Genomic DNA, 14,274 nt, shown 5'->3' on the forward strand with positions numbered 1-14,274 from the left:
GATAAATAGCCAGAAGTACGATCGCTGGGTCAAAAGGTATATTCATTATTAATTTTTCGAAGAACTTCCAAACTGTTTTCCAGAGTGGCTGCACCAGTTTGCAAATCCGTGAACAGTGTATGAGGGTTCCCTTTTCTCTGTATCTTTGCCAAGATTTGTTGATTTTTGATTTATTGATGATAGCCAATCTGACAGGTGAAGTGATATCTCATTGTGATTTTAATTTGCATTTCTCTGGTGATTAGCGACCTTGAGCATCTTTTCATATGTCTATTGGTCATCTGTGTGTCCTCTTTGGAGAGATACCTGTTCAGGTCTTCTGCCCATTTTTTAATTGAATTGTTTGGGTTCTTTTTTTTGTTGTTGTTGATTTGTGTGAGTTCTTTAAAAATTTTGGATATTAACACCTTGTCAGATGTATTGTAGGCAAATATCTTCTCCCATTCAGTAGGTTGTCTTTTCATTCTGTTAATGGTTTCCTTTGTTGTACGAAGACTTTTTAGTTTGATACAGTCTCATTTGTTTACTTTTGTTTCCCTTGTCCAAGGAGATACATCAGAAAAGAAATTCTAATAGGAATATCAGAGAGTTTACTGTCTCTGTTTTCTTCTAGAAATATTATGGTTTTGAGTCTTACATTTAAATCTTTAATCCATTTTGAGTTTATTCTTGTATATGGTGTAAGAAGGTGGTTCAGTTTCATTTTTTTGCATGTACCTGTCCAGTTTTCCCAACACCATTGTTGAAGAGACCATTTTTATCCCATCATATTTTCTTGATTCCTTTGTCATAGATTAAATGACCACGTAGGTGTGGATTTATTTCTGGGCTCGTTATTCTGTTCCATTGATCTATGTGTATCTGTTTCTATGCCAGTACCATGCTGTTTTGATTACTGTAGCTTTGTAGTATAGTTTAATATCAGGTATTGTGAAACCTCCAACTTTGTCTTTCTTTCTCAAGGGTGATGTGGCTATTCAAAATCTTTTATGGTTACATATAAGTTTTAGGATTATTTGTTCTAGTTATCTGAAAAATGTCATTGGTACTGTGACAGAGATTGCACTAAATCTACAGATAGCTTTGGGCAGGATGGCCATTTTAACAATGTTGATTCTTTCTACCGATGAGCATGGTATATGCTTCCATTTATTTGTATCTTCTTCAAATTCTTTTTGCAGTGACTTATAATTTTCTGAGAACAGGTATTTCACCTCCTTGGTTAATTTAATTCCTAGGTGTTTTATTGTTTTTGATGCAATTTTAAATGGGATTGTTTTCTTAATTTCTCTTTCTCTCAGTTGATCATTAGTGTATAAAAATGCAACTGACTTCTGAATATTAGTTTTGTATCCTACTACTTTACTGAATTCATTTATCAGTTCTAATAGTTTTTTGGTGAAATCTCTAGGGTTTTCTCTATATAGTATCATGTCATCTGTAAATAATGACAGTTTTACTTCTTTTACAATTTGGATGCCTTTTATTTCTCTTTCTTGTCTGATTGCTGTAGCTAGGACTTGCAATCCAATTGTCTAAAAGTAATTCCAATCAATTTATTTATATAAAAACCATACCATTAAAGATTGGTTACTAGTTATTGACAATTTTTTAGCAAATCAATGAAAATACAGCTACTTAGTAGATTGAGTTCCTTTCAAAACCTGGGATATTTTTTAGTCAAGACATATCGATTCTAATTAAACCCTTGTATCACTAGTGGTTGCTCTCTCTTTTGAACTGTGGTTTTATGAAAGAGAGCACACTTTCACAGAGTTAAGTAAAATGAGATGAAAACTGTATTTTTGATACCTAACCACAAATTAAATGACAGTTCCGAGACTTATGTATTCATTTTCAAATTTCAGGGAAACCGTATGTTTTCTCCCTCAGCTCTGCAAGTTCCATTTCAATGCAAACAGCTAGTTTATATTTTAAACTTATTGGGAAGTTTTTCTTCCATCCACTCTATTGCAGAAACCTAAATCACGATAAATATTTATCAATCTGTAAATTGCTTTCAAAGTTGTGATTTTTGTTGACCTCATGGAGTTCAGCTATAGGAGTGGTTTTTCTTCCTAGTGGTGGGGAGAGAATTCCTGTAGAACTTGGGGTGAGATTTAGTCATAGTGACTGTTTTCAGCAGTAGAGATTCACAGGGCCATGGGAAAATGAGAAAGATGTGACCTGGAACTGATGTCCATGTCAAAGCCAAAAGCTTTGTTTCGAACAAGTTGTTAAAATAGATGAATGAAAGAAGCCGTGGAGGAGAGTGGCACAGGAAAGGGAAGAAAAGCAAGAGCAGCTTAGTGGTGGGAGATATCATATGTTATTTCTAGAGACAGAGTGCCAATACTGTGGGAGGCTTGTAGTTTATTCCTATCTCTATCTCTCTATCTCTATCTCTATCTATCTATCATCTATATATGACTTATAAGTCATATATATATATATATATATATATATATATATATATATATATAGTGTTTTACTAGTCAAGTTTATTAAGAGGTCAAGATTCCACTTGCTCTTGCTCAATCTAGGTAGTTTGGGTTTCTTCGAAATATTTCATAAAGTGGCAGAGGTTAATGGCACAAATATAAAGAGATGGGCACTCATAATCCATTCTTCCAGTCATATTACCTAATAAACCTGACACTGAAATTCACAGTATATGTTTTTTTCTATGCTACCATGAACACTGGGAACACCAACTTCCATTTCAAATTGAATAAATTGCTGAAATCTTTCTTCCCTTTCATTGTAGCTACCTTATCTGAGATAACTGAACTTATTAAATGCAAGTATAGATTGATTTTTTCAATCTAAGCAGGGAGTTAGGACCTTTGGTTTGTGCATGCTAATAAAATTAGCCCAGTATTTTTAGTTTTCTTAATTAGGTTTAGTTTAAATTTAGTTTTGTTCTAAATTCTAAGGTCTCAAGTAGATTTTAATTGACATTTAGACTAAATGTGAATCTTTTTTAGAGTTAGTTAGAAAGATAGTGCTTAAAAAACCATTTGAAATGATCATAACAAGATAATGCTGCTAGAATGTAAAGCCCAAAAGGAAAATATTTTAAATAATGATTTGCCTTAGAAAGTTATTAAATTATATGAATTTTGAGGATATTAATGTTTTAGATGAATATAAGTAATATATAAGAAGTTTTAAAAATGTTTTTCTATTTTTGAGTTGGTGATTTTAGGGAACTTTTCTGCTCTGTGGATTTAGGCTTTATTAATTTTTAAAATTTCTTTTACGATTTTCATCTATCCTGTTGTCTCTCACTCTTCCTTATTCTCGGTTTCTGTCATTTTGGTATTTATTATACACAGATTGGCTGATTAGAATTTTTCTTGTGTAGAACTCGTCTTTCCTAAAATCATTTTCCTTATTTTTTTCTTCACTTCTGGATAGATTGTGAAACTCCTTTTTAATTTATTTGTTTATTTTTATTTTACTAAGCTGAATTTTCTGCACTCTCCAGTCTGCTGGTCATTGACCCTCCTCAGGTTATAGTTAGACAATTTTATCTTTTACCTTCATGAAATTTGACTTTTCTTAGTTACTTCCTTTTGATATTTGACATATATTTTTGAGAACCCAAGTTAGGCATTTTATAAAATGAGGTTTTCTTCTTGCAGAAAATCTATTTTAGGGAAGGCATTTCCACTACTTTCTCCAGATGGTCTCCTTTTGACTTACAGTATCTTTTCTATGTCTTTCAGAGGAAGCCCTACTCTGCCAACTCTTGGTTTTTTTGGGGGGCCATCTGCTCTAGACGGAAGCTCATCCACACATATTTTCTGTTTGCTGTGGCTATTTACCCCATATCCTATCCTCATTCCTCGGTTAAAGGATGTTAGTGGGATTATTTCAGGGTCTCCTGTACCTACCTTCCAGGTAATTCACGGGGTGGAAAGTCATAAATTGGCATTCCCTATCACCTTCAATACGATAGAAATTCCCAAGTGTCTGGCATGTGGTGGTTATTTTTTCCTCACTTCCAGCACTGGTACTGGCGGCATATTAGTTTTATACTCTGTAGTCATATTTCCATGGCAATTGGGAGTAGAGGTGAATTAAATATCTACACTCACGATTTTTGTTTTCTGCTTAAAAACACTATTTCTGAGTTCCATAAAGTACAATCTCCAGTTATAGGCCCCATTGAGAGCCCACTGAGAGTCGCCTCTCAGATCTTTTCCTTATCACTGTCCTCTGCCCACCTTCTTTTTGGTTTTGACCTCTCCGGTGACAGTTCACAGGAACTGTGGCATCCCCATGCTGAGCGTGCCTCTTCCTTCTGCACTCTGTGAATACCTTCCTAACAGTAGTAAACATTATTCTGCCCTCAGTCTTCATCTCTCCTTATAGATACTCGGGGTTAATATATATTACTCCATTATTGTGGAGAGAAAGTTATCATCAGGATGTTTGATTGCCTCAAGCATGAGTTTAGAAGACAATTTTCTCATAGTAAGAAAGGAAACTTCTCCCTAACTGAGAGTACAGAGAAGCCCCTAACGCTATAAAGAATATGTCTTCACTTGGATACACCTGGATTTTAATCAGTTCTCTGTAATCAAATAAACTATCTTATCAGGAAATTTATTCTACTTCTTTTTATAATTGAAGTGACTGAAGGACTGAGAATCTGGGGAAACAGAAATCTTTAGCGCCTGGAAAAATAGTTGGAGTTTTTTGTTTAAACCAATGTTTTTGTCTTGTTTTCTATTGATGCTTTTTAAAAACCACATATGTTTGTTGCATGAAGAATTAAAAAGAAAAAGCATTCCTACAAAAAATAATCCAAAGCAATCAGCCTTTAATTTACTCTATGATTACCCAATTGCTCTTCTTCTGTCTGCATCCTAGCTAGCTTCCTGAGAACTTCCTTAAACTCTTAGATTAGTTAAAAATTAGCCACAAAGGCTGAGGAATCTGAGTGTTCAAATATGCTTTGTTGTGGGCATATTTTCCTCTTAAAGCAATGAGAAAGCTTAGCAAAATCTCTGCCAGTGGAAGTATGCTTGAAAAAGAGAAGCAGATAGTCTAATCAGGACCAAGTGGATGTGCTTCTAAATGCAGCACATTTAGAAGAACACCTGTGCCAGGTCATAGCCCAGCCATATGCCCCGATAAGAAAGGCTGATGATACAGGAAGTAGGGAATTGGGCACAACAAGAATTTCCTCATGTGCTAGTCAAGTAGAGCTGATGACCTTGCCATTCTCTACCCTAAAGTATTAAGGGAAAAGAGCCTGAGATTCCAGCTCCTATGACTGGGATCTTTTTGGAATATCATAATAAGAGAGGCTGCGGTGAGGTGAGTTGTGTTGTATCCCAATATCTTTTAAGTCCACTCATTTATACCTCCATTTCCTTTGTAGTTTTTGCCAGTTGTATTTGCTGGTTTGACAATAAATCGAATGGAAAACAATCCTAGCAGAATCTGAATCTATATTCTCAAAAATCTTTAAGCTCACATGACCTTCTGTTGTCTGGTCTTGGCTCAATGTCATACAGACAAGGTCTGTTTTTAATGGGAATTTTTCATCCTTACTACTGTTCCACTGGCAATTTCATAGAAAAGTTTCGTGGGCAAAATTAACCATTTTACTAATGCATCAGATCTGTCTTTCAAATGTAAACACTAGTCATGATCTGAGATTGACAAGCTTACATCTGCAAAGCTCTGAAGATTGTCATTTTTGGGTAAAAAATATCTCATTAATCAGAATGTTAAATAAGCCACAGTACTTATATAATGTGTTATTATTTATCAGTCTTGAGCAGCTCTATTTCCAAAGGGGAGAAACAAAGTAATTTCAACCAAGTGAGCATAATATTAATGACAGCAGTATTATAAATAAATTTAAAATGATGCCAGAAAGCATATGACAACAAGAAAAAAAATTCTCTTTGATTTTTTTCCCCTTCAGTGTGCAAAACATGCTGCTGTACTTTTATTCACAGACTTTGTCTGAAAATTTCTCAAGACACAAGCCAGCCCCATGTCAACAAAGGATGGGTATTTGGTTTGGTGCAATTAAAAGATTTTTACAACTTCTACAATGGAAATCTGCAGGAAACCCAGAAAACTGGCAATTCATCAAACAATCTAATTGAAGGAAAGAAACAAACAGGGTGTAGATGAACCACTGAAAAGAGCGCTATTCTTTTCTGTGATATTAACATGGTGATCTTAGGGCACCATGAACATGAATTTCAGGCTCCCTTTCAAAAGCTCCCTTTGGACTAGGAATTATTCCAATAAATTATAAATACCCTTTTACATCCCTTCTTCTCATAATATAACTTGGAGCCTGTGTCTCTCAGCAGCTGTGTTGTCATTCTTCAAATAGAACAAACATATAGGGACTCTGTAGGAAACAGTGGTTCTGTGTGTGACACCACTCAGTCTTCCTGGGCAGAGAAAATCATTTCCAGTTTGAAATTTGCTATTTTGACATAAGTGAGCAGAGCAAACTATGAAAATGAGCTCTTTTTACACCTAAATACATTTAACTCTATGGCCTGGTCTGCTGATTTGCATACCTGAAAATAAGTTATTATTTATGCTGATATCAGAATGTGTTGGGCCAAGAAATGTGTTTTATAATCTTATTTTTTTCTCCAATGTTTTATCAAATGGGTCGTATTCTAAAAGAGAGATGTTATGTAACTGTCAAATGCCAAATTCACAAGTAGGAATGTTAGCTCATTCCTGGATTGATTCTAGGATGGCTCTTAGGACTTTTATGCAACCTTGTGTTTTGCAGAAGTTTATGTCTTAAATAAAATATAGGTTTAACACAGTCTCAATCTAAACCCCAGTAGTGTTTTTATTTGTTTCTTTGTTTTTTGTAGAAATAACCAAGTTGTTTCTAATTTCATATGGAAAGAAAAAGGAACTAGAACAGCCAAAACAATTTTTGAAAAGAACAAGTTGAAATACTCACACAATCTGATTTTAAGACTTACTATAAAGCTATAGTAATCAAGGCAATGTGATATTGGTGAAAGACAGACACATAGATCAATGGAACAAAACTGTGAGCCAGAAGTAGACCCATGCATATTTGATCAACTTATTTTTGGCAGAGGCTCAAAGACAATTTAATGGAGAAAGCGTAGTATTTTCATCGAATGATGTTAAAGTAATTGGACAAAGCAAAAAATGAACCTTGACCTATACCTTATACTTTATATAAAAATTAACTCAAAACATAGCATAGACTTAAATGTAAAATCTAAAACTATCAAATTTCTAGAAGTAGAAGTAGTAAACTCTTTGTGACTTTGGGCCAGGCACAAATTTCTTAGATATGGCACCAAAAGCACCAAAATAAAAATTGATAAATTGTATCTCATCAAAATGAAAACCTGCTTTGTAAAAGACACTGCTAAAAGTGCGAAAAAATTAACTATAGAATGCATAAAAATATTTGAAAAGCATATATCTAATGAAAATCTTTTATCCAAAATATATAAAGAATTCTCAAAACGCAGTAAGAAAAAAAATCCAATTTTCAAAATGGGCAAAAGATTTATGCAAATACGTTACCAAAGAAAATAACATGGGTCACATATAAGCACATGAACCTATGGTCAACATCATTAATCATTAGAGAAATACAAATTAAAACCATAATGAAATATCACTATAGACCATTACAATGAATACAATTAAGACAGAACTGACAATACCAGATGCGACTAAGCTTTCTGAGCAAATGGAGGTCTTGTACATTGCTGGTAGGAATACATATGGTAGAGCCACTGTGAAAGACAATTTGCTGATTTCTTTTAAAGTTAAACATGCATTTACCCTGTGACCTAATAGTTCCACTATCAGGTATTTACCAAAGAGAAATGAAGCTTATGTTCACATCCAAGACTACAGATGAATATTTATAGTAACTTTATTCATAACCCCCCAAAACTGGGAACAACCTAGGTGTGCTTCTTCTGGTATGTGGATAAACTATGAAATATCCATATAATAGAATTCTATTCAGCAATAAAAGGGAACGTATTATAAATTCAGTTAAGAATGCAGATAAATCTTAAATGTGTTTTTCCAAGTGAAAGAAGACAGACCCCAAAGACTACATACTATGTGGTTCAATTTTATAAGACATTCTGGAAAAGACAAAACTATGGAGACAAAACAAATAAGTGGTTGCTAGGACTTGGCAGTGGGGAAAAGGGTTGACTATAAAGGGACTTAGGGGGATGTTTTGAGGTAATGGTACTGTTTTTATATCTTTATTATGGTGGTGCTTACATGCATATTTGTCAAATCTTACAAACCTATACACCAAAAAGAGTGCATTTTACCGTGTATTAATTTTTATAAAGAAAGAATCAGCACTTGAGCTTTAAAAAAATCATATCGTAGCTCCTTGAAGGTCAAGGCCCTGGATTCTTTTTCATTTTAGTTCCATACATTGAGTGTGCATGTGTTTAATGCCTGTTTCAAATGAATTTTCTTTACATCAGGTCATAGTAAAATTTCTGTAGTCAGAACGTTTCTGTGTTTTTGAGGCCAACTAGATTTATTTTTACCAGAGATTTTTTTAAAAAACACGCAGGCAACAAAATAAATAAAAAAGCTCATTCATTAAAACATCCCCGAGGCATTCCTCAGAATTGTTTTATCTTAGGTAACAAGAAAGACTTTATTTTACAATGTATCTGCATAAATAAGAGCTTTCCTCCAAAATGAACCAAACATGTATATTTTTAAAAAGGGAAAAATAACAGAAGAGAAATACGCGTGACCCTTTAACATGTTTTTCTTCCCCCCTACATTTTAAAATGTGACAGCCCCTCGCCTCCAGCACGTCATCTGCACAATCAGGACGCGGAAGGATTATTAACGAGGTGCCCCCACTCTGTTTTCAAACCTACATCATACTGGTTTAAAAAGCCTTGCTGAAAGGGTATTATACATATTTCACACCATACTTGGAAATTTCTGACAGCCAGATCCAAAAAAGTACAACACTCTAGTCTATGTCAACCAGACGACTTTTCTTTACATAGAATCAAGAAGCAGTACCCTGTCTCCCCCAGAGATTCTCCCAGCTTCATATCCCCCAAGTCAAATGTGTCAGGGGAAACTACATCTTGCTGTGGAATTCAGATGTGGTTAATATGAAGAAATGCTACTCTCGTTGCTGTACTTAAGGTGGTGACAATCTAAAAAGTCCTCATGACAGCAGAAATGACATTTTTGACATGCTATATATAGAGACAGAAGTGTACAATTTAGAATCTGCAATGGATCGTGACTCAGTCTGCTTGTTCTCACACTTCGTATTGTGTCTTGGCACCACTGTGTGTCTTAAAGCACATACCAGTTCTGCCAGTAACAGGCCTCCTTAGCTGATCCTCATTATCACCATGGCACAGAATCAAACCCCTATTCAGTTCTCTCTGCCTTTAAGAAAAGTATCTTTTAAGCTTTACATCAATGTCATGTCAGAGAATTAGGGAGCTCCCCGCTTATGTATTTGCCCTATTGAATGGAACACAAGTAAAGTGATTAGTCAATGCTTGCGCAGCAGCAAAGAAAAGTTCCTAGTCTTAACAGGTATCCCACTGGGCTAACCAGTATCATGGAAAACAATCTGTCTCTGGGGGCAATAACCTTCTCTAAATCGGGAACATTCATATTTTCTCTACAGTCTTCACTCTTCACCGTGAAGGATCAGGAAGAAACTCTTCCCACTTTACTTTCATCTGAAAGGCCATGCATATTCTCTTCACCATCCTGACTGCTTTTATAGTAATGGAAAAATTTCTGAGTATTGGAAAATATCCTGAGGCCATGATGGTTCCTGGAATAAAATAAGCAGAAAATGGAAAAGGAGGGAGAAGGCTGTAGAAGGCCCAGAGACAGCGTAGGAAAGAGAGGCTGAGGGGAGCCAGAGAAAAGGGGTGAGTGTCTGGGCAGACTGGAGAACACTGACTTTCCAAATTTCATGAGAGCCTCAAATGCTCTAAAGATTTTTACAAAGTGAAAAAAATAATTTTAATTTTGTGTATTAAAAACATGCCCATTTAAAAAAAATCAGAATAAAGAAAATTATAATGAATAAAATGTATAAAATATTATCATTCAATATACAAAACTAGCTATAAGAACTTTTAGTGTACTATATCTTTGACGCTTGTTTTATTTAATATGCCGTTAATCTTTTTAAATTAAATTTATTGAGGGTAATATTGATTAAGAATATTATATAAGTTTCAGGTATACAGCTGTATAATACAACATCTCTTACTCCATTGTGTGGTCACCACTCAAAGTCTAGTCTCTTTCAATCGCCATTTTTTTGACCCCCTTTACTCTCTTCATCCTCCCCAGCCAGCCCCCTGACCCTATGGTAACCACCATTCTGATGACTGTATCTATGAGTTTATTTTATTTATTCATTTGTTGCTTTTGTTTTATATCTCACATATGAGTGAGATCATTTGGTTCTTGTCCTTCACCATCTAACTTATTTTGCTAAGCATGATACCTTCAAAATCCATCCATGGTTTTGCAAATGGCAATAATTCATCTTTTTATATGGATGAGTAGTATTCCATTGTATATAAGTACCTCATATTCTTTGTTTAATCATTGGTAGAAGGGCACTTAGGTTGTTTTCGTGTCTTGGCTATTGTGAATAATGCTGTAATGAACATAAAGGTGCATATGGTTTTACGAATAGATGTTTTCAAATTGGGGGGGGGGGGCAGGGTAAATACCCAGAAGAGGGATGGCTGGGTCATAGGTACCTTTAATAATAATCTTCAAATATCAGTGGTTTGATACTACAAAATTTTTTTCTTTCTCATGTTACATATCTCAAATGGGTCAATGGAGTACTCTGTACCACACATTCATTTAGGGGCCTAGGCAGATGGAAGTTTCATCATCTTGTAGCTGTAAAGTTTAGAATACCCTGCTTCCTCAATTTTCAAGGTAAGAGAAGGAAGAGATTGGAAAATCTTACAAGGGCTTTTTATTCCCTCAGTTTGGAAGTGGCACACCTGATTTTCACGTTTCATTGACCAGAATGAATTATATGGCTCTACCTCAGTGCAAGAGTGTCACAGGCAGTAAAAGGAGCAATTGAAATGTTCAGTGGTCATTACTGCCTCTCCCACATCTTTTCAATAAGTAGGGATCTAATGCATGATTTTTGGTGGCTAATGAATTTTTTAAATGGATGCAACTATAGTCAAACGTTTATTTTGTTTTGATTTTTTACTTCTCTAAATGACTCTGTGACAAACATCCTAGCTATATCTTTAAGTACTTTTCTAATTGTTTCCTTAGGGTAAATTTCTACAATTTGAATTGCTAAGTCAAGACATTTATGTAACTTACTATTTTATACATAATGTCAAAATATCCTCCAGAATGGATGTCCAAATTTGTATAGTCACAGCAATAATGAATATAGCTACTCATTTCTTCATGCCTTCATCAAAAATATTCATTTTGTACTCTTGTCAGCAAGTTGGGAATGGAGAGAAACAGGAATTTCATTGTTTTAGTTTTTATTGGTCTTATTATTTGGCCTGTACTTTAAATTGCTTCATTGTTCTGGGGGAAATGACTCAGGATAATTCAGGAATCCAAGAAGTAGCCCAAAACAACAATTTGTACAAAATGAGAAAAATAATTTCTATATAATTTATTATGATAAAAATATTGTCATTTTTAAACTATGTATTAAATAATTAATCTACTTATATCTCAAAAGCAAATTCAATTTCTGAAAGTTCCAAAGTAGCTATTTTATAATCTCAGAAGTTTTTCAGAATTTCTTTACCAAGAGCAATAAAATTTGCCAGTTTTGAAGAGCAAATCTTACAGGTATTTTCCTCAATAATATATGGAAATCATTAATTATTTTTATTGCAAACCATGTTACTAGAATTTTAGAAAATGGATCGGATAAATGGAATCCGCATATTGGAGAGGTATACAAGTCAATTGTCTAAAGTAAAGCATATTGGAATATTATAAAGTATATAAACTATATTATTATAAAGTATATTATAGATATAACTTTGATAAGACCATAAAAAATCATTATCCTATGAAAGAAAAGCTCACTTGTCTAGTTGAATTTTCAAAAAGATTATGATGTACAGAAAAATAATGAACACAAATAACAAAGTAAACATTGAGTCAGAACATTTGATAAATGATTCTAAATATATGTTACTAACAAGAACATTGTTTGAAGAGAGGGAGAAAGAGAAGGTTTTGATCTTATTTGCTTTTACTCTCTATTTTCTTCCCTCCAATGTTCAATTCTTTCATTAACTTTATGAGATGACTTCATCTTTATAAGCCAAGGAGAAGGATCTGTATTTCATTGCTGCTATAGCATGCTTTGTCCTGGTTTACATTTCCATATTTCTGAATCCAGGATGCATTTCATAGTTGCTGTTAGCTAGGCAGCAGTCATAACTTTTAGTCACTCTCAGCACATGCATGTCAAAGCTTACAGAATGGATAAAGCACTTTGAAGAATATCTTAGGGCAGAGGAACACTCTTGTGAAACTGTGTATCACACTTTTATCACACTAATACTGTATGGAAAAACAATACCGGTCCTGGGTAGGCGAAGAATCAGTTTTATGAATAACTTGTTCAATTCGTTTGCTTTTCATGTAGGCTCAGGTGATAGACAATGAAAATCTATATTTGAGAGATAGGTGTTTTATCCTATTATTACTATGTAGTAAAGATGAAAGCACTCATATCCTGCAACCCAGCAATTCCACTTGGAAGTATAGGCACTCACAGAGAGTTCTTGCACATGTGTAAGGGTATTCATACAATACTGTGTATAATAGTGAAAAATGAGAAATATCAAATAGGGGGATGTGGAAATAAATTATGGTATAATCAGTTACGCAATGAAATGCTACATAGAAGTTAAAGTGAACAAAATAGTTACATACATATTTATATAGACAATCTAAAATACAATGTTGAGTGATAACACATTGAAGAAAATGTGCAGCATGAGTGCATTTATGAATAATTAAAAGAACATACAAAACATTATTATAAATTATTTATACATAGATGTATATATAAAATGACCTAGAAGCATACGGAAGACCTAGAAGTATATAAAACACATAATGAGAGCCCCTGGAGAGTGAGGGAGAAAGGGAGGGATCTAGGGTGGAGAAAAGTAACAATTATTTCAAATTTATCTGAAGTGCTCTATTTTTAAAAAATCTGAAACGAAGCAACAAACTATAAGCATTTGTTCATTCTGGAAAGTGAACAGTACGTGACTGGTGATGGTGTGGCTGTGTGTGTTTGCATTTTTAACATTTTTTAAATGTTTTCTCCAAAATACTTAATGGGCAGCTTGAGTTCCTAGTAGGTCACTGCAATGGAGAAAGGATATTATTGATTGAATAATGTGGCTTTCAGAAGAAGAATGATTGGCTCTAAAATCCTTTCCTCAACCATGCTACACACACTTCTCTTTCCTCTAGATTCTTTCACAACCAAATGCAAGTGTTGATTTAGGAGGTTAACTCCTTGACCCAGTGAATGACACAGTAGCATGGATTAATTTTCCAAATTAGCAGAAAGCACTGCAAGGCTTCAAGGAAAGAGATGGGGTAAGATGAGGAATTTTGATCATTAGTACTAAGATCAAAGTAATAAATACTAAGTGACAAATCTCATCAAGTTGTATTTTATTTTATTTTATTTTATTTTATTTTATTTTATTTTATTTAGGCACTGTTCAAGACAATTTGTAAAAGTCCAGAATTTAGTATGTTGGATTGGAACATCATGGTGTGTATTGAATAGCCCCAGTATCAGGGTGACCTCGTGTGGCTGGGACAGAGGAGGAGAGCACTGCAACTTGAAGAACTGGTAATAGTCCTTGCGTTTGAGCCAGGACCAGTTCTGCTCCCCAGCATCTGGCCTCCCCCAGGGTTCCTGGAACACTGCTTGGCTCTGCCTTTGTTTTAGGTGCTGGTACCAGATTGTTGTTCAGCTAGTCAGTCAACATTTATTGTCTCTTCCTCACTATTCATGGAATACTGTACTCAGTGGAGTGGATACTAGAGAAATAAAAGTCACTTAGAAGAGGAATGAGGAACTATATTAAAAATCCTTTTTAACAGGATTAAAAAAGATTTTTGATTAGCTCTACATATTGTCCTCTGCCATCACAAGTCACAAATTAACAAATAAAATTCATTTAGAATAGG

The sequence above is a fragment of the Rousettus aegyptiacus genome, unplaced genomic scaffold, assembly GCF_014176215.1.
Source record: "Rousettus aegyptiacus isolate mRouAeg1 unplaced genomic scaffold, mRouAeg1.p scaffold_m13_p_3, whole genome shotgun sequence".
Lineage (NCBI taxonomy): Eukaryota > Metazoa > Chordata > Mammalia > Chiroptera > Pteropodidae > Rousettus > Rousettus aegyptiacus.